This window comes from Chionomys nivalis, chromosome 6 (assembly GCF_950005125.1).
Source record: "Chionomys nivalis chromosome 6, mChiNiv1.1, whole genome shotgun sequence".
Lineage (NCBI taxonomy): Eukaryota > Metazoa > Chordata > Mammalia > Rodentia > Cricetidae > Chionomys > Chionomys nivalis.
The window spans coordinates 1,474,532-1,495,197 of NC_080091.1; the positions used below are offsets into that span (position 1 = coordinate 1,474,532).

At 44.8% G+C, this 20,666-nt stretch overlaps 2 pseudogenes; both read right to left on the reverse strand.

Moving 5' to 3' along the window:
- Positions 1–6,087: 6,087 nt before the first annotated feature.
- Positions 6,088–8,029, reverse strand: LOC130876103 (RNA-binding protein EWS-like; annotated as a pseudogene).
- A 7,984-nt stretch (positions 8,030–16,013) lies between these two features.
- LOC130876317 (constitutive coactivator of PPAR-gamma-like protein 1) lies at positions 16,014–19,214 on the reverse strand (annotated as a pseudogene).
- Positions 19,215–20,666: the final 1,452 nt, after the last annotated feature.

Genomic DNA, 20,666 nt, shown 5'->3' on the forward strand with positions numbered 1-20,666 from the left:
AAAATAAATCTGGTCATCCATGCAGCTGTGCAGGTCTCCCTAGTAGGGCCGGTCTCCTAGTCCCTGACTGTTCTCGCCTTTATCCGTTTACACGGGTCCTCCAGGTCTTCCAGGTCCACCTCTTCTTCATTCCATCTCTTCCATCAATGGTCCAGGAGGACTCCAGGTGTAGTGGGAGCTTCGGGCTGTGTTCCTGCCACCCTGCTCCTGGCCACCTGGCTAGCTCATGCCTCAAAATAACAACACACAAACTGTATTCTTTTAAACACTGCCTGGCCCATTATATCTAGCCCCTTCTAGGCTAATTCTCACGTATTAACTTAGCCCATTTCTAATAATCTGTGTAGCACCCCAAGGGGCGCTTACCGGGAAGATTCTAGCCTACGTGCATCCTGGGTCGGAGCTTCATGGCGTCTGCTCTGAGAGGAGCTGCCCTGCATCTGAGCTCACTTCCTGTTCCTCCGAGTATTCTGTTCTGTTTACTCCACCCACCTATGTTCTAACCAATGAGGGTCAGGCAATTTTTTTATTAATTAATCAATGACTTTCCTCCATCACCCAGGACCACGTCGTATTCCTCCACCAAAACCACCTCGGTCCAAGCTACAGACAACTCAGAAGCCACCTGTGTCTCCACCTCTGCCACCTCGGAGCATTTCTCCAGCACCACCACGGTCCATAAGTCCGCCTCATCCTCGCTGCATGCCACCAGGGCAGCCTCACCAGGTGAAAACAGAGAGCCGCCTTATGAGGGTTATTCTCAGCCCACACCCCCACCACACACACACACACACACACACACACACACAAACAAAGCTGAGCAGGTCCCCTTTTAAGATTCTCAAACTCTGGGCTTTGAATTAAACAGAAAGGAAGCAAAAGTTACATGATATCAGTGGTTACAGTGATAAAATTTCCCAGAGCAAACAATTATTTGGGGACTATGAATCAAGACCCTGGCATTAAAAGATAAGTTCATCTAAAGTGAATTAAAATCAGTGACAATTTTAATGAAAACGAGCGTCTCAAAATTTCCTTAAAGGTTGAAGAAACCAAGCCGGAAGGATCTCTTCCTGCAAATTATGACGATGGCATTGTGGCCCAACCTACCGCCGATACTGAATTACCTACATTTCCAGGTACAAGTCACAGAGTTGACACTCTTTGGAATCTGAGAAACTACACTTCACAACACCACAATGAATCACACACATTCTTTAGGACTTACATTGGACATGCAAGGGGGAGACCACAGGCTGACGCTGAGCTTGTTCCTGGTAGTCACACTAGTGACACCATGGAACCTCTGCAACATCATTTTTTTGACAGTTAATAAACATTTGGAATGTATTTGAAAATAATCACAACCATGAACTTTGTTACAATTAGGGTCCCTCTTGGTTCTCCACAATGATACTGAGTATGCTCACAAGGGGTTCTCATTGTCGGGTCTTAAAACAATCATCTTTAAAAGAAAAAAAAACTCAGCATACTACCATTTAACTTTTTTTTAATGTTTCTTCACAAATGGTGAAAATACTAAAGTACAGACAATAATAATCATGATGTTGTGGCCAACATTATAAATATGGAATTCTAAATTTAAAACATTTTCTGGTTTTAAAAAATAAATCTGGTCATCCATGCAGCTGTGCAGGTCTCCCTAGTAGGGCCGGTCTCCTAGTCCCTGACTGTTCTCGCCTTTATCCGTTTACACGGGTCCTCCAGGTCTTCCAGGTCCACCTCTTCTTCATTCCATCTCTTCCATCAATGGTCCAGGAGGACTCCAGGTGTAGTGGGAGCTTCGGGCTGTGTTCCTGCCACCCTGCTCCTGGCCACCTGGCTAGCTCATGCCTCAAAATAACAACACACAAACTGTATTCTTTTAAACACTGCCTGGCCCATTATATCTAGCCCCTTCTAGGCTAATTCTCACGTATTAACTTAGCCCATTTCTAATAATCTGTGTAGCACCCCAAGGGGCGCTTACCGGGAAGATTCTAGCCTACGTGCATCCTGGGTCGGAGCTTCATGGCGTCTGCTCTGAGAGGAGCTGCCCTGCATCTGAGCTCACTTCCTGTTCCTCCGAGCATTCTGTTCTGTTTACTCCACCCACCTATGTTCTAACCAATGAGGGTCAGGCAATTTTTTTATTAATTAATCAATGACTTTCCTCCATCACCCAGGACCACGTCGTATTCCTCCACCAAAACCACCTCGGTCCAAGCTACAGACAACTCAGAAGCCACCTGTGTCTCCACCTCTGCCACCTCGGAGCATTTCTCCAGCACCACCACGGTCCATAAGTCCGCCTCATCCTCGCTGCATGCCACCAGGGCAGCCTCACCAGGTGAAAACAGAGAGCCGCCTTATGAGGGTTATTCTCAGCCCACACCCCCACCACACACACACACACACACACACACACAAACAAAGCTGAGCAGGTCCCCTTTTAAGATTCTCAAACTCTGGGCTTTGAATTAAACAGAAAGGAAGCAAAAGTTACATGATATCAGTGGTTACAGTGATAAAATTTCCCAGAGCAAACAATTATTTGGGGACTATGAATCAAGACCCTGGCATTAAAAGATAAGTTCATCTAAAGTGAATTAAAATCAGTGACAATTTTAATGAAAACGAGCGTCTCAAAATTTCCTTAAAGGTTGAAGAAACCAAGCCGGAAGGATCTCTTCCTGCAAATTATGACGATGGCATTGTGGCCCAACCTACCGCCGATACTGAATTACCTACATTTCCAGGTACAAGTCACAGAGTTGACACTCTTTGGAATCTGAGAAACTACACTTCACAACACCACAATGAATCACACACATTCTTTAGGACTTACATTGGACATGCAAGGGGGAGACCACAGGCTGACGCTGAGCTTGTTCCTGGTAGTCACACTAGTGACACCATGGAACCTCTGCAACATCATTTTTTTGACAGTTAATAAACATTTGGAATGTATTTGAAAATAATCACAACCATGAACTTTGTTACAATTAGGGTCCCTCTTGGTTCTCCACAATGATACTGAGTATGCTCACAAGGGGTTCTCATTGTCGGGTCTTAAAACAATCATCTTTAAAAGAAAAAAAAACTCAGCATACTACCATTTAACTTTTTTTTAATGTTTCTTCACAAATGGTGAAAATACTAAAGTACAGACAATAATAATCATGATGTTGTGGCCAACATTATAAATATGGAATTCTAAATTTAAAACATTTTCTGGTTTTAAAAAATAAATCTGGTCATCCATGCAGCTGTGCAGGTCTCCCTAGTAGGGCCGGTCTCCTAGTCCCTGACTGTTCTCGCCTTTATCCGTTTACACGGGTCCTCCAGGTCTTCCAGGTCCACCTCTTCTTCATTCCATCTCTTCCATCAATGGTCCAGGAGGACTCCAGGTGTAGTGGGAGCTTCGGGCTGTGTTCCTGCCACCCTGCTCCTGGCCACCTGGCTAGCTCATGCCTCAAAATAACAACACACAAACTGTATTCTTTTAAACACTGCCTGGCCCATTATATCTAGCCCCTTCTAGGCTAATTCTCACGTATTAACTTAGCCCATTTCTAATAATCTGTGTAGCACCCCAAGGGGCGCTTACCGGGAAGATTCTAGCCTACGTGCATCCTGGGTCGGAGCTTCATGGCGTCTGCTCTGAGAGGAGCTGCCCTGCATCTGAGCTCACTTCCTGTTCCTCCGAGCATTCTGTTCTGTTTACTCCACCCACCTATGTTCTAACCAATGAGGGTCAGGCAATTTTTTTATTAATTAATCAATGACTTTCCTCCATCACCCAGGACCACGTCGTATTCCTCCACCAAAACCACCTCGGTCCAAGCTACAGACAACTCAGAAGCCACCTGTGTCTCCACCTCTGCCACCTCGGAGCATTTCTCCAGCACCACCACGGTCCATAAGTCCGCCTCATCCTCGCTGCATGCCACCAGGGCAGCCTCACCAGGTGAAAACAGAGAGCCGCCTTATGAGGGTTATTCTCAGCCCACACCCCCACCACACACACACACACACACACACACACACACACACAAACAAAGCTGAGCAGGTCCCCTTTTAAGATTCTCAAACTCTGGGCTTTGAATTAAACAGAAAGGAAGCAAAAGTTACATGATATCAGTGGTTACAGTGATAAAATTTCCCAGAGCAAACAATTATTTGGGGACTATGAATCAAGACCCTGGCATTAAAAGATAAGTTCATCTAAAGTGAATTAAAATCAGTGACAATTTTAATGAAAACGAGCGTCTCAAAATTTCCTTAAAGGTTGAAGAAACCAAGCCGGAAGGATCTCTTCCTGCAAATTATGACGATGGCATTGTGGCCCAACCTACCGCCGATACTGAATTACCTACATTTCCAGGTACAAGTCACAGAGTTGACACTCTTTGGAATCTGAGAAACTACACTTCACAACACCACAATGAATCACACACATTCTTTAGGACTTACATTGGACATGCAAGGGGGAGACCACAGGCTGACGCTGAGCTTGTTCCTGGTAGTCACACTAGTGACACCATGGAACCTCTGCAACATTATTTTTTTAACAGTGAATAAACATTTGGAATGTATTTGAAAACAACCATAACCGTGAACTTTGTACAAGAAGGGGACCTTTTGCTTCTCTACAATGATACTGAGTATGCTCACAAGGGGTTCCCATTGTCGAATCCTAAAACACGCATCTTTAAAAGAAAAAAAACTCAGCAAACTACACTTAACTTATTTAATGTTCCTTCACAAAAGGTGAAAACACTAAAGTACAGCCAGTAATAATCATGATGTTGTGGCCAACATTATAAATATGGAATTCTAAATTTAAAACATTTGTCACTTTAAAAAATAAATCTGGTCATCCATGCAGCTCTGCAGATCTCTCCAGTAGGGCCGGACTCTAAGTTCCTCACTGTTGTCGCCTTTATCCGTTTACACAGGTCCTCCAAGTCCTCTTCTTCATTTTGTCTGTTCCATCAATGGTCCAGGAGGACCCCCAGGACCACGTCGTATTCCTCCACCAAAACCACCTCGGTCCAAGCTAAGGACAACTCAGAAGCCACCTCTGTCTACCCCTCTGTCAAGTCGGAACATTTCTCCAGGACCAGCACGGTCCATAAGTCCGCCTCATCCTCGCTGCATGCCACCAGGGCAGCCTCACCAGGTGAAAACAGAGAGCCACCTTATGAGGGTTATTCTCTGCCCCCCCCCCCACACATAACGCTAAGTAGGTCCCCTTTTAAGATTCTCAAACTCTGGGCTTTGAATCAAATAGAAAGGAAGCAAAGGTTACACGATATCAGTGGTTATGGTAATAAAATTTCCCTGAGCAAACAAATATTTGGGGACTATATATCAAGACCCTGACATTAAGAGATAAGTTCTTCTAAAGTGAATAAAAATCAGTGACATATTTAATGAAAACTAACATCTCAAAATTTCCTTAAAGGTTGAAGAAATCAAGCCGGAAGGATTTCTTCCTGCAAATTTTGAAGATGGCATTGTGCCCGAGCCTACCGCCGACACTGAATTACCTTCATTTTCAGGTACAAGTCACAGAGGTGACACTCTTCAAAATTCTGAGAATATTACACTTCACGACACCACAATAGATCACACCCGTTCTTCAGGACTTACACTGGGCATTAAGGGAAAGACCACATGCTGATGCTGAACTTGCTCCTGGTAGGCACACTGGTAACACCATTGACCCTCTGCAACATTATTTTTTGACAGTTAATAAACATTTGAAATGTTTTTGAAGACAATCACAACCATGAACTTTGTTACAATTAGGGGCCCTCTTGGTTTTCCACAATGATACTGAGTATGCTCACAAGAGTTCCCATATTTAAGGCTAAAACAACGATCTTTCAAAGAAAAAAAAAAAACTCAGCAAACTACAATTTAACTTGTTTTAATGTTTCTTCACAAATGGTGAAAATACTAAAGTACAGACAGTAATAATCATGATGTTGGGCCAACATTATAAATACGGAATTAAAAATTAAAACATTTTCTGTTTTTAAAAAATGAATCTGGTCATCCATGCAACTCTGCAGGTCTCTAGTAGGGCCGGTCTCTAAGTTCCTGACCGTACTTGCCTTCATCCATTTATGCAGGTCTTCCATGTTCTCCAAGTCCACCTCTTCTTGATTCCATCTGTTCCATCAATGATCCAGGAGGACCCCCAGGACCATGTCATATTTCTCCACCACGTCCACCTCGGTCCAAGCTATGGCCACCTCAGAAGTCACGTTTCTCTCCACCTCTGCTACCTCAGAACATTTCTCCAGGACCACCACAATCCAACAGTCCAACTCTTCTTCCCTGCCTGCCACCACTGCCGCCTTGGCCACGATCACATCCAGGAGGTTGGAAGGGTTGAGGGAGGAAGCCCTAAGGTTTGGGTTCTTACACTGGTTGCATTCTGTTCTCCAGGTTCCACAGCCCGGCATGGGACACTGACAATCTCCGGCTCAGTGCTGGACATTTCCTCAGGAGCCCCATGGTTTTCATGGGGGGAAGCCCCCTTGTCTCCTCCAATGCCTCTCATGTGACCCATGGGTCCTTTGGGACCTCTTGGGCTATTATGACCTCCACGGAGTGGTGGTGGCATCCCTCTGTCCTCACGAGGTGGCATGCCACTCCACATGCTATTCTTTGGAGGCTTCTTTCGGGCAAGAGAAGCTTTAAGTTTGCTTCCTTGAAAATCTTTTCCATCAAACCATTCCACAGCAGCCTTGGCAGTTGGCAGATCTTCCTAGGCCACTGTGGTGTCACCTTTAGGCTTTCCTCTCTCCTTATCCAAATAGATGTGGATCATGCGTTGCCCAGTTCTCTTGTTCATCTTCACAACCCCACACTGCTTACAGAAGTCTGCCAGACCATCCAGACTCACATTGTCATTTAAACCTTGCACATAAATTGCACTGTTGTCAGAATCTTCATCAGGATCTATAGGAAGGCCTAGATCAGGACCTGGTCCTTCATCCATGGGTCCACCAGGCTTATTGATGCCACCTCGCTCTCTAGAGCCCATTCCACCGCGTCCTCCTCCCCGCCCACCTCTGCTCATGCCTCCATGATTAAATCCCCTCCTTCTCCTCTCCCAGTTGTAAGGGCCACTCATGCTCTGGTTCTCTCCTGGTCCGGAAAATCCTCCAGACTCCTGCCGCTGACACCATGTGGTGTGGTCCTGTCGGAATGAACTCTGCTCCCCGTAGCTGCTGCTCTGTTGGCTATATTGACTTGGAGCCTGGCCTTAGGATTCAGTCTGAGGGGGGTAACTAGTGGGAGGCTGCTGCCCATATAGCTGCTTTGTTGACCCATAGCTACTCTGCTGTCCATAGTTGCTAGGTTGCCCATAGATGTTCTGCTGAGAGTAACTGCTCTGATCGTAACTAGTTGGCTGTGAAGAGGAAGATAGGATGTGTAGGAGGATAGGGTAGAGGTGCAGTGACTGGCTGCATGGGGTAGCTCCCAGGTACCTGGGGCTATCTGTAATTTCTCTGTCCATACCCTAGGCTGGGCTGGTTATAACCCCCTGTGCTAGATTGAGGTTCACTAGTCTCAGTGGGCAGTTACCATCCTGTGGTCTTGCAGGTGCAGCGGCTGCTGGCTGCTGGCCATTTTGGGTAGGCAGGCTGGGTGTCATATGCAGACTGAGCTGCACAAGAGGCTTGGGTTGTGGTGACTGGACCAGTGGTGGTGTCATAAGCACCAGTGCCACATCCTTGTACAGGCTGGCTGTATGCCTGGGGGCAGTTGGAGTGGTATCACCAGTGGGAGGCTGTCCATAAGAAGTTGCATATGCAGTCTGCCTGTAGGTGGCAGTGCTCTGAGCCTGGGTAGAGCTGACATCAGTAGGCTGTCCATAGGTTCCATAGCTTTGTTTCCCATACGCCTGGGTGGTCTGTGCATATCGTTGAGTTGGCTGGGCTGTGTAAGCACTGTAGCCCTGCTGGGCTGCAGCTTAGCTGTAGGTACTGTAATCTGTGAATGCCATTTTCTCCTCCTTCCTCCTCGTTCTCTCCCCCTCGGCAACATTCTGACCCTGTTCTTGAAACTTGCTTAGAAGAGAACACAAGTGTGGTAGCTTCACTACTGATCAGGAATCTGCACTTGTTCATGTTCCAGGTGACACTTTCGACCCTCAGAGTGCTAATGAGTATTTCAGTGCTACCAATCCAGCTGAACACACCCACTATGCAACTCACTCCAAGTTTCTGCCCCTTTGGGAAGCAACCATGGCACTGCTCATGATAACAACAGGAATATGGTTTCTGAAATTTGTGTCAACAGTGATGATGTGGGTATTCAACCTAATTTAACACATGACATGCATTAAAATGAGTTTAACAAGGTAAGTTAGACCACAGCAGTGGTTTAAAATAGATGCTGATTTATGCACTAGAAATCCATTTCTCTTTGGCTCCAATACATATCATAAATAAATTTTGTGCTATATTTAGGACTCTTTAGTCATTACCTAAAACTAGAAAAAATGCTTATCTTTTCCAATCATATTGAAAATACATCTAACATGGAACTTGTGTTGTCTGAATGGCTAATCAGAGAAATGTAACTGTTAGATATTATTTCTATTTTCTCTGTCCATACACTGTGACTTATGTGGATAGCATCATTTTGGAAATAAACACCCCCAAGGAAGCAACACGTGAGAATAAAGCCAATGAAATGAGACTCCACATTGTCACCACTTCTCAACTGCAATGACATTCATTGTGACCTGACACTACATAAGATTCTACTGGTGATGCCTCTGTTACTGCTCATCCTGTCGCTGCCACCAATGATGTTCTTGATACTACTGATAATTCTTGCTTTTCTTTCTAGTTGCTGCTGAAGCCTATGAGGAGCTACTACTGACAACAATGACAATTTCAGGAATATTTAAGAAAATTTATAAAGTTTAATGTTAAATATCTCTTGACACCATATATATTGATTTCAGTATATAAGGTTATAACAGTTTTTTCATTAAAATATATTATAAAAATATTTTAAATTGTTTCTTGGTATTGTACAAACTGTTGAGATAATGTCTTGGTGGCATGTTTAAGGAGAAAGCTTCAATAATACCTATCAGATATAGAACAGATAGTGGCATATCAAATCAGACAGAGCAGGAATAGATGTTGGCTGAACACCTGACTATGAAAGAAGCAAAAGCAGAGAGGCAGAGGGAGAGAGACAGAGGAGGAGACACACAGAGAGGGGAGGAACATAGAGACAGGAGGAGACAGAGAGATAGGCTTAGAAAGAGAATGAGAAGCTGAAGTAGGGATGCTTCTGAACTAGAGGAAGGTTAGGAAAGGGCAGGAGGGTAGAAGATCTAGCATGGGCTTTGGACTGTACAGCAGGTATTTGTGCTACTGAGGGAGCCTGGAGGCCAGTCTTTTACCTTATTATGGTAATAGACACCACAGGCAGCCAACATTCCCTACTTCCAGTGATAAGAGAAATGACACCTTTGGGTAGAGGAACTAGCTTCACAAGTTTTTAAGGAATGTTGGCTTTTATCTATCGTCCAAAAATCCTCCAAAGTCCAGGTCGAGCCCATTTCTGGGTATCTGAGCCTGCCATTACAGTTTTGGGAACTGGAGTTCAATAATAGGCGTCAATGAATTTTAGTGGATTTTCTAAGTCACAGACCAGCCTTGTTGAGGTTTCCATACTCAACTCTAACATAAGTAAAAAAACACCACCCAAACTACTCTATTGGCCTTAACATCCAAAGAGTTAAAGTGTGGCTGCTTACCTAAATTTCCTTTTCCTGTAATTTTATGGAATCACATCCCCCAGCACACATTAAGTCAGAAAAGTCCCTCACTGAGGATGGGGCCTTACGAGCTCCTTCCTGTGTGTGATGATCATTGTGTCCTTGACACCATTTCACAGAAACCATCTACAACCTCCGCCTCTCTCTTCCAGAGTAGTCCTGGAGGAGCCTTGGAGGGTGTTGTGGTTCAGATGTCCTGCTGAGGTCTGAGAACTGCACAGTTATGCATTCTCTAAACTTTGGCCAGGTGTGAGTCTATGCATTCACCAGAGCCCATTGACTAAAGACGCCTCTGTCATTAGGGATCACAGTTGCTCGAATGTATAGGTGTCAGCGAGAGTACTTAGGAGGCAGCTTGATTCTATGTAAGTTTAACAAAACAACAACAGAGGGACTAGTGTGTGGATTTAACACATCAGTGATAAACTCAGGGTCACCAATACTTCATCAGTGTGGCATTAAGGAAAGAAATAAAAGCACTTCCACTGGGATTCATTTCCAGATTTGAATTTTCTACATGTTCCCTGTCTTCTCTGTCTGTTTCATGAATCTAAATCTGTGCCTTTCTGAAGAAGTCTGTCTGTCCTTTGCCTGTTTTCATGTTTGAGTCTGTGTCTGTCCCTATGTCTGTCTGTCCCTACATCTGTCTCTGTGTGTAAATGTATGTCTGCCCCTTTTGTTGCTCACCATTTTATTGAATTTCCCCATAAGAATCATCTGGGGAAGGAGTGGGATACTTTACAGAATCATATGTGGAGTCTTACAAGGGATGAAGGTAATAACTGCAACTGATCCCAACTCACCCAGACAACAAAAAAACATTACAAACACCATGTTTGCCTAGTAATGCTGCTGTGTTCAACTGATTTGGTGACTATTCATTTAAGAGTGTTTTCAACCTCTATGTTTGCTGTTTTATACAAATGATACACATTTGTTCTGGATCTTGGGGGACAGAAGAAAATAATTTAAGATTACAGTTAAGTCTTAGTTTAGTTAGTACAAGGTGGCTATGTAGGAAGACCAAGGAAAGTAGTGGTCATTGTTGCATTGTTCTCTTAAAAATGGGTTAACAATCAGTTTGAGTACACAGTAAGATAGCAGCCTTATATCTTAAATGACCTCAAAGCATGTTATGAACTCTGGCTGTGATGTCCAGCAAAGGTTCCAGTCTCTAGAATCAGAGAGATTTCCATATTACATCACCATGGCCTCAGTCATTGGGCTCTGAACCAGGTTTACAGAACCAGCCAAGAGTTCCCTACTGTGTGGTAGACCTAAAATCAAATCACAAACTTTATTGTTCCTATAAGAGTCAACACACTATCACATGGATAATATCTTGCCAGGCAAGTTGTCATATGAAGGATCTACAGATGGGTGATGTGGGAGTGTCTTCTTTCTATCTGTTACTTTTATTGCTTAATTAATAAAGAAAATTGTTTGGCCTGATAGGGCAGAATTTAGGTAGGTGGAGTAGACCAAACAGAATGCTGGGAGGAAGGAGGCAGTGTGTTCAGTCGACATGCCTCTCCTCTCCGAGATAGACACAGGTTAAGATCCTTCCTGGTAAGACACCACCTCATGGTGCTACACAGATTATTAGAAATGGGTTAATCAAGATGTGAGAATTAGCCAATAAGAAGCTAAAACTAATGGGCCAGGCAGTGTTTAAAAGAATACCGTTTCCATGTAATTATTTCAGGTGTAAAGCTAGCCGGGTGGCAGGAATTAGCCCACTGCTCCATTTACAGATGGGTAGAATCATCGCGAACTTTCCTCATCCAGTAGCTTGCACAGAAACTGGCCAGCACAGATATAACATGACTTCTAAATGTCCTATATCCCAAGTGTATAGTGTGTTCAGAATGGTCCAACAATCTATTTCTCGTGTGTAAATGAGGACATTGGCAACAACCTGTAATGTTTGACAGGAGCCCCCTTCCTTCACATCAGATTACACTATCTCAGAGTATTGGAACATTTGTTTAGTCAACTTAATCTTTGGGACTAACGTTACCCACGCATGCAGGGCTCCTTCATTCAGTTGCTTTACTTAGGCTTCCAAGGATGCAACTCCATTCATTAGGCTTGGTGGCAAGCCATGGTCCATGTGTAGAGGTCAGAGCATCATTTTATGGATCATTTTCTTACCTTCTACCGTGTGGTTTCCCAACATCAAACTCAACAGCATATGCCTGGCAGCAAGCACCTTTACATGCTAAACTATTTAACCAGCCCCTGAAATAGTTTTAAAGGACTTCAAATGTAGTATTTTTCCAAAAGGATTTTTCCTCCATGCTTAATTTTGGTTAAGCCTTTCCCCACCACCACGCTTCTCCCATCGCTGATGAAAACTTTCCACTTGCAAGGTTTCCTTACCCCTTCCACAGTGCATTTCCTCTGCTATCCCACTTCCCTCCAGGTCTGTTCTCTACTATGATCCATTTCATGCTTTGAGTTTTACAGACACTCCAAATTAAAAACATTTATCTGAAAATTCAAAGCTTGGAACCACATGTAAGATAAATAATTCAATTAAAAATGGGGTACAGAACTACACAGAATTCTCAGAAGAATCTCAAATGGCTGTAAGACATTTAAAGAAAGGTTCAACATCCTTAACCATCAGAGAAATGCAAATCAAAACAATTCTGAGATAACATCTTATTCATTTCAGAATGGCTAAGATCAAACACACTAATTATAGACTGCTGGAGAGGATGTGGAGTTAGGGGAACACTCCTTGGCCTAGGTAGGGCTCTGTGGCGCTCCAGGACTCCTCAGGGTCATGGCACAGGCAGAGGCTTCCATCTGTCGGGCACAGGAGTCCCCATCTGTTCCTGGGAATGCTCCTCTGCCTCTGGCCTGTCCCACTCTGGCAGGGTATGGCAAACTTGCCTTCCATCTTGATCCATGCAACAATGAACAGGAACTCATGTTTTTAGAAAACTCCAATACAAAAAAAAAAAAAAAAAAAAAGAAAACTCCAATACATGGGACCACACTGCCACCCCATCCCAGTCGGACTGGAGCATCTCCTCCTCCAGCTCCCAGGACACGGTCACTGCAGTGGCCAGCTTCTCCTCTTCTCCCTACCTCACTGCACCCCACCCTATCCAATCCCCACAAACGCTAAGGCCTCCATGAGGAGTCCACAATGCTTGTATCATCCATATTGATTTCCAAAGTGGTTATACAAATTTTAAGCCCCACAAGCAGTTGAGGAATCTTCCCCTTGCTCTACATCTTCAGCAGCGTGAGCTGTCACTTGTGCTATTGATTTTAGTCATTCTGACAGATGTTCAATAGAATCTCAAAGTAGTTTTGATTTTCCTTTCCCCAATTGCTTCAAATGTTAACATTTCTTTAGGCTTTTCTCAGGTATTTCGATTATATTTATATCTATCTGTACCCTTTTTGTAAGTGGATTTATTGATTGATTGATGTCTAATTTCTTGAGTTCTTTTTGCCTCCATGATGGAGGAGGGTCATCTTTCTATCTGTTGCTTTCATTGGTTAATTAATAAAGAAACTGCTTGGCCTCTGATAGGGTAGAATTTAGATAGGCGGAGTAAACAGAACAGAATGCTGGGAGAAAGAAGCTGAGTCAGGAGTCGCCATGATTCTCACACTCCAGACAGACGCAGGTTAAGATCTTCCCTGGTAAGCCAGCTCATGGTGCTACACAGAATATTAGAAATGGGTTATATCAAAATGTAAGAGCTAGCCAATAACAGGTTAGAACTAATGGGCCAGGCAGTGTTTAAAAGAATACAGTTTCCGTGCAATTATTTCAGGTAAAGCCATGCGGGCGGCCGGGTGTCAGGGACACAGCCCTGCCGCTCATATCACTACACCTCCGTACAATAAGTTTGTTAATTACTTGGGAATTTCATACAATGTACACTGATCACACTCTCTTCTCATTAATCCCAAGTTTAGTCTTCTACCCTTGTCCCATACGGGGGGGGGGGGGGGAAGGAGAAACAATACACCAAGCAGAATTTGTGTTTCCCATATACTTATTGGTTTATGGTCAAACTCAGAGGGGCCAGATTGCTAAGTCCTTCCCTAGCCCCCTCCGCCACAGGAAAACCTATCATTTGTGAAGATCTATACACTTCTGCATCTTTATCAGAATTTTAAGGACTCTCTTCAATGGCTCCCTGTCTCCACCCTTTTAATTTTGATTTGTTTGTTTTGGAAGGAGAGGTTGCCACAGCAAGCTTCAATGTCTCTCATTCTCAATCATGGGTCTGCAAAAGAAGTTTCCTTGCCCCAAACAACTGGCAGCAGCAGAGATCACGAACTTCCCCATGGACTTGCTGTCTTTAGATATTTGGGGTGTGAGCCCTCTAGTAGATGTGCAGTTCAGGAAAATCATTTTCTGCTGCAGCCAGCGCAGCCTGGATAGCCAAGACTGGCGGGGGTGAGGGTAGGGGTGCCAGGACAGATACACCGAAGCTTCTTTTCAGGTGGAAGAACAGTAACCTTTATTTTGCCCAGCAACCTACTCCTTCTGTGGAGACCCACCAGCCAGAAAGAACACAAAAAATCCTTGTCAATTACAGACCACAAGGATGTTCCGCTGTCAGTCAGGGGGACTGAGGGCAGCTGGATCACAATTTTCCAGTCTGGAAACAGCTTATACTAAAAGAATAAAGATTTTTAATAAGCATTGTAAATTGCATTCAAAAGCCTCCGGATACACCACACCACAATCCATCGACAGTCAATCAGATCCAATGACAGTTCATTCTTCACAATCCATGAGTTAGGGTGGAACTCCCTTCAACTTACAGTAAGACCCTGCCTGGCTCTTGCGGGCAGGGGCTGGGGAGTTACACCTCACTTCTGATCACTGATGTGATGAAGAGCATCGGAAGTATATGAAATGTAAGAAGTGATTCTGATTCAAATTACATTGTTTGGAAACAGTAACAAAGCATCAAAATGATAGAAGTATACCTGCTTCTACTAAATTCCTGATGGGAAACTTCTCAAGAACAAGCAATCTGTTTCCTGCCACAGAAGGGGGGGGGTGTTTTGTTTTTTAAGATCAAAGGGTTTTTCTTCACAGAATTTCATATTTTGCTAATATGAAGGCATAAAACAGCAACAAAGAACAGTAATGCACACAGCAGTGAGTACACCAGGGTGATGTCGGTATTCCAAATGGCTGGATGATTTGGGGAGATTAGAATAAATGCAACAGAGGTCAATAATCACAAAATTTTAAGGTTAGAGCAAGATCAGTCAGTGACTAAACAGAGTTAACATCTTTTATAGGACTATTCCTGATTATTAGCATTTTTGTTTTGCAAATGGGCACATACTGGTAAGAAGGGAAGAAAGGGCAATAACATGCATAACAGTAACTACACACTTTAAAAGTTATGGACCAACTTTGGTAGCACTAATGGTCTACATCCGATCAAAAACACATAGCTCATTGACCACAGATGCATGGTCTATTAATCACGAAGTTTCAGAACACATTGTGTTGATTTTGAAAGGTCATTTGCATCTTCTATGATTTCAACTTTATCTCCATTGAACTTGCTTATAAAGTACGTATGACATACTGTGTGTTCTAAATCAGCACAACAGCAGTTTACTCTATAATTTTTTTTAGTTTTGATAGTTGCACTTTTTTTTAACACAAAAGAACCACATCAACAGTGATGAAATTCAAGAAAGAAAAACTGTGGTTGTGCCTTATTTCTTTCATAATCATAAAAATCAAAGCTTCATTGTGAAACAGTAATGCAAAAATAAAATATAATGGCATACATAAGGTGCCAAAAGCTAAAAATTACATTTTAAGCTATATATACTTAAAGACTGCCAAAATTTGTTTCCTTTATAGTTCAAGAAACACAACTCTACGTTTTTGTCATAACCAGTTAAAACTTTGTGTACTTCATTTTACGTGCGGGAGCCAAATGCTCTTCATTTTCTTTCTCTCTTTTTTGTTTTATTGCAGCATTTTTACTACAACTGGTTAAAACTGAAAAAAAAAGTGTTTTGAATCTCTGATATCAAAGAGGGATCTGAATTTGCAAAGTCCTCATTTTCCTCTTACGGAAAGGACAAAATGTACATAACTGCAGGCTCTCTTTCTCCCCAGGTATTCCTGAATCCTTACCCTCCCAGCATCCTTCACCCTCTATAAAAAATAAGTTTACTCTTCTTTATTTAAGACAGCTGCCTCCAGAGCAGCCTCCCTGCGGCAGGCGCTGTCCGTACTTAGTGCATTTAAGTGAGGAATTGTATTGCACGCTTTAGAGTCACTGTTGAAGGCACTTTCAGAGTGGCTGGGGCCCTGGTGTCGCCTGTGCTCTCATTAAGTTGGGGCAGTGGCTTCTCCTCGGCCAACACTCCGTTTTCAGCCAGGGACCCTTCTGAGGACACAGCAGAGGACTTGGATTCCCCAGATTTCGACTTCAGTTCTTTGACCACTTCTGCTGAAGCAGCACAATAGGGGCTGGCCCTGAACTGCTCCCTGGCTTTTGTAGCCTCTGCCATAGTACCTTCCACCTCTTCCAAATGTTCCAATCACCGAGTGGAAACAACGCCCCTTGGACGCCCTCTTGTCGGTCCTCCTACAGACACCACCTGCAGAGGGAAGGGCCTCGGCCCTTGGGACCCCTCCTGCTTCCAGTCCAGTGACCGACCATGGCGCCAGCTATTTCTAGCTTCCCTCCCTGAGAGGGAATAGATTGAACTCCACCCTGGGACTTGCTAACCCTGCTGCTGCCACTGCCTGAGAAGGCTCCACAGTGTCCCTATGCTGTTGCTACCCAGAAGGCAGGATAAGCGCCTGTTGCTACTGTTTCCCCATAGTGGCCTCCAAAGCCACAGACTCCTGCAAAGCCCCTGCCTGTCCTGTGAGGGTGGGACTGGCCCAAAGCGCTGAGGGTACACAGATGCTGGATAGAAGGGCAGAGCAGGAGTGGGGGGGGGTGCTTCTGCCGGGAGAAGTTGAGCCCTCTAGGATGCTCCCGCGCATCTTTTCCTCTTGGCAGCCTGCTCAGTCTGACCATCACAGAGGTCGATGAGTGGGGTCTTTTTCGGGCTGGCTTTGGGAAGCTTGGACTGGAAGAGCTTCCCATCAAAATACATCCTAGGACAACAATGTTCCCAGGGGATGGGCTGCCCACACGCGTCATTGGCAAACAATGCCATGTCTACTCCACTCATGAAGCGAGCTGACAGCTGAATTCCGGGGGGGGGGGGGGGGGGTCTAGGTTTTCAATCTTAAGTTCCTGCAGCTGTTCTGGCTCATAGAGTTTGGGGGACAATGCCTGAGCCAGGAAGGCATCCAGCTCCTGACACCGCAGAATGCGAGCAGAACACCACGAGGTGAGTGGGCACACTGGCGAGGTTGCGCATGGCTGCAGTGTCAGACCTCATGTAGGCCAGGAAAGCCCTCAGCCGGCGGCTGGAAGGCCAGCTCTTCCACTGCTTGTGAGCTGCCCATTCCTTAATGATCACTGGTGAGAGTTCTGGTGGAAGTCTGTTCTTTCTAAAAGCAAGTCTCTCGGTTTTCTTTCTGCTTTCTGTCAAACTAAACAGGACTCCGTGAACATACTGACGAACTGGCCTATAGAGCAGGGCGGGCGGAGGCAGGTCTCTGTTGACTTCATCTTCAGTAGAAACAGCAGTTTTGATTTCACCCTTCGTCAGGACGTGGACGGTGTAGGGTACATCAGTCACTTCTTGTGCCTGTGCTCAGCCACTCTCAGCACCTCAGGTGCGACGGGAACAGAGGAGGTGTGGTTCCAGGTGGGCATGGACAGGAGGCACGGGATTGGCTGGACAGTGCCCATATGGCTCCCTCTGACTTCAGCTAGCTGGCTTCATGAAGAGGCAGTGGATGAACCTTCTGCCTTCACTTGGTCTCCTGGGTCTCCCCATGCCAGGACTCCGCATAGCTTCCTGTCTTCTCCCAGGTAATCTTGTTCCCGCCGATGTGGTTGGCTGCCCCGTCACTGCCCTCATCATTGTCTGATGATGATGATGTAGAAGAGGCAGGAAAGACGGCCGAATCCACATGCCTGGAGCTGCCATGCTGGGCTGGGTTGATGGACAAGGAGCGCTCATACAGAGGTGTGTGCTTCCCCCCATGAGTAATGTTGCTGTAGCTGTTCTGCTCTGTCAGGTTCTTCCCGCTAGTATCCAGGGCGAGGGCAGGGTCAGGGAGGCTGTATGGAAATGGACCCTGGCCTGGGCCGCCCCGTGGGCTGGGCTCCTGTGGGACTGCGGGCTTTGCTTGCAGAGCAGTGTGTGGACTGTTGAGCATCTAGGGGTAACATATGGTGGCACCATCCCAGACAATCCAAATGGATTTGTTCTGGCTAAGTAATGTGGAGGGTGAAATGGCGTAGGCTTGCTAGTTGCTGAGTGATATCTGACTGCTCTCTTAAACCAAATGACTTGGTCATCTGTTCTAGACTGTGAATGCTGGAAAAGATCTTTAGCTATGGCATCCAGGTCAGAGGTGTCATGAATGTTGCCGACATAGTCAGCTACGGATTTGATCACCACATCACAGGGTGACAAAAACAGCTGGTGGGCTCGGACCTTCAGTGAGGTGAGTGGATATTCTGGACCAAGTCAACTCCAGTGAAAGGAAGCCAGATCCTCATCAGGTAGTATGTGGTTTCCTAATGGAGCAGCAAAAATAGGAAAACGATTTGGGTTCCGGTCAAGTTGCTTGGCAACTTTGTGCATCAGATATTGGCTTATGGTGAGACTCTTCCCACTGTGGCTCAGTTTCAGGGCATGGGCAATGATGTCGTAGGGGATGTTGCCCGGTGTATAATCAGAGTTTTACGCCACCGAGCCATGGAAGCCATTCTCTCTTTGGAAGCCAATCACTTTGATGGCGATCCTCAATGCTCTGTGCAACCTTGAAATGGAAGCGGATGAGCGCCAGGCAGATCCAGTGGGCCATGCACACCTGTGGGTGGCAAGAACCAGACCTTGGGTAGTGGCGTGCCCTCATTCTGGACGTGGCTGAGGATCTGTTGTGCCCCCTGGCCCTTGTTGCCCTGCCGCTTGACCACTCGTGCAGCCGGGCCTTCTCCGGGGCGCCAATGAAGAAGACAAAGAGCTTTCTGTTGCCACGAAAGCAGGCCTTGGCCAGAGCCACCATGTAGCCGAGCGCATGGTTCCACTGGCCGCCACTCACCGAGTCGGTGTAGAAGCCACCATAGAGGTGGTGCAGGAAGTTATTGGCATCCAGTAGCAGGCACAGCGGGGTCTTCGAGGGGCCGCTACTGCCCACCAGACTGACCCAGGCCAGCTTCTGCAGTTCCTCCGGCACCAAGGCGCTAAGATACTTCTTTTCGATGTAGTCCTGGAAGCCTTGCGCGAACATGGCGGTGGCAGGGTGGGGGGCAGTGGAGCCTTGGTGCGTCCGGCGGGCACAGGCGGCCTCAGGGATGATGGGGCTGGCCGGGGGGCGAGCTCATGGCCGCCTTGGCCACAAAGTGCTGCCACCTCCCAGGGCTATGTCTGGGGAGGGACCTGCGATTCTGCCCTGCTGTTAGGCCAAGGTCAATGATGGGCCAGGAAGGGCGGCCTATTTATGTATTTTTCATTGGCTTTCCTGGCTTTCCTGTGTATTTCCATAGTGTACTTTTGTCTTCTATTTTCCAGTATAATATCCATGTACTTTCCCCCCTCATTCCTACACCATCTCTTCTTATTTCCATCTCCTCCTCTCTTATTACAGTTGAAATCTTCCATAATTTTGGTGAATTGTAAACACTGTGGATGCTGAGGATACTGCTATTTTTTACTTCAATGTATAGTTCCTCCTTGATTTACCATTAGTTGCATTACTACTGATTTCTCTAATCCACTGAATAATAATAATAATAATAATAATAATGATAATGATAGTTTCTGATACCAGAAGTAAGTTTCATAGAATATGATCTATTATTTCTGTTCCTTTATCATTCACAGTTCTGGAAACCACACCGTGGCTTTTTAAAAGAACACTTGGGTATCTTTATAGTAGGCACTTCAGCATTTGCAGTCATTCTATAACTTACTAATCTGTATGTACATTGAAAAAACCAAGGTCTTAGAGTAAGAGATTTGGAAGTGCATTCCTCAATGGGATATCTGTCTCACCTCCTAAACCCAGGAACAGTGTGTGAGAGAAATTAGGAAACATACAGCTTCAGAGGGTTGGGAGGACTAAGTGTAAATGCTGGATTCTGGGTATAAAGCATCAATACAAATATTAATTGAAACAAATGCATACAGCTCCAAAATACCTGTATAAAAGTGAACTTTTTAACATTCCTGTCTGGAGAGAAGAAAGCATTATAAGGACTCAGATTTCCTTGAGAGGCAGTGGCCTTAAATGGTTGCTTGTGGAGGAGGAGTCATTTTCTTCAGTACAGTGGTCATGGGTAAACTTTCCATTCTCCAGTATTTACTACCCTAACCATTCTAATTAAAAAAAAAACATTATGACATTATTGGAGGTTGAGTGTCACTGGAAAAGGGAGGACACTTCTGGTGAAAATATGTCAATAGTGTCTTACCATTGCCACAGTGGATGGAACCATAAAATTTTACCCATTAATAGCTCTATTTAGACTCACTGGCCTATTACTAGCCACAACAACAAAAACAACAACAATAATAATACTAATAATAAAATGGCACATTAAGTTGGGATTAAAATGAATAAAATAATCATTGTGTTAATTCAAGAGAAAAATAACAGTATATATGAGATTGATACACATTGAATAAAACTATTATATTTTCAGAGAATGAACTCAATAAATATTTTCAAACAATCTGATTT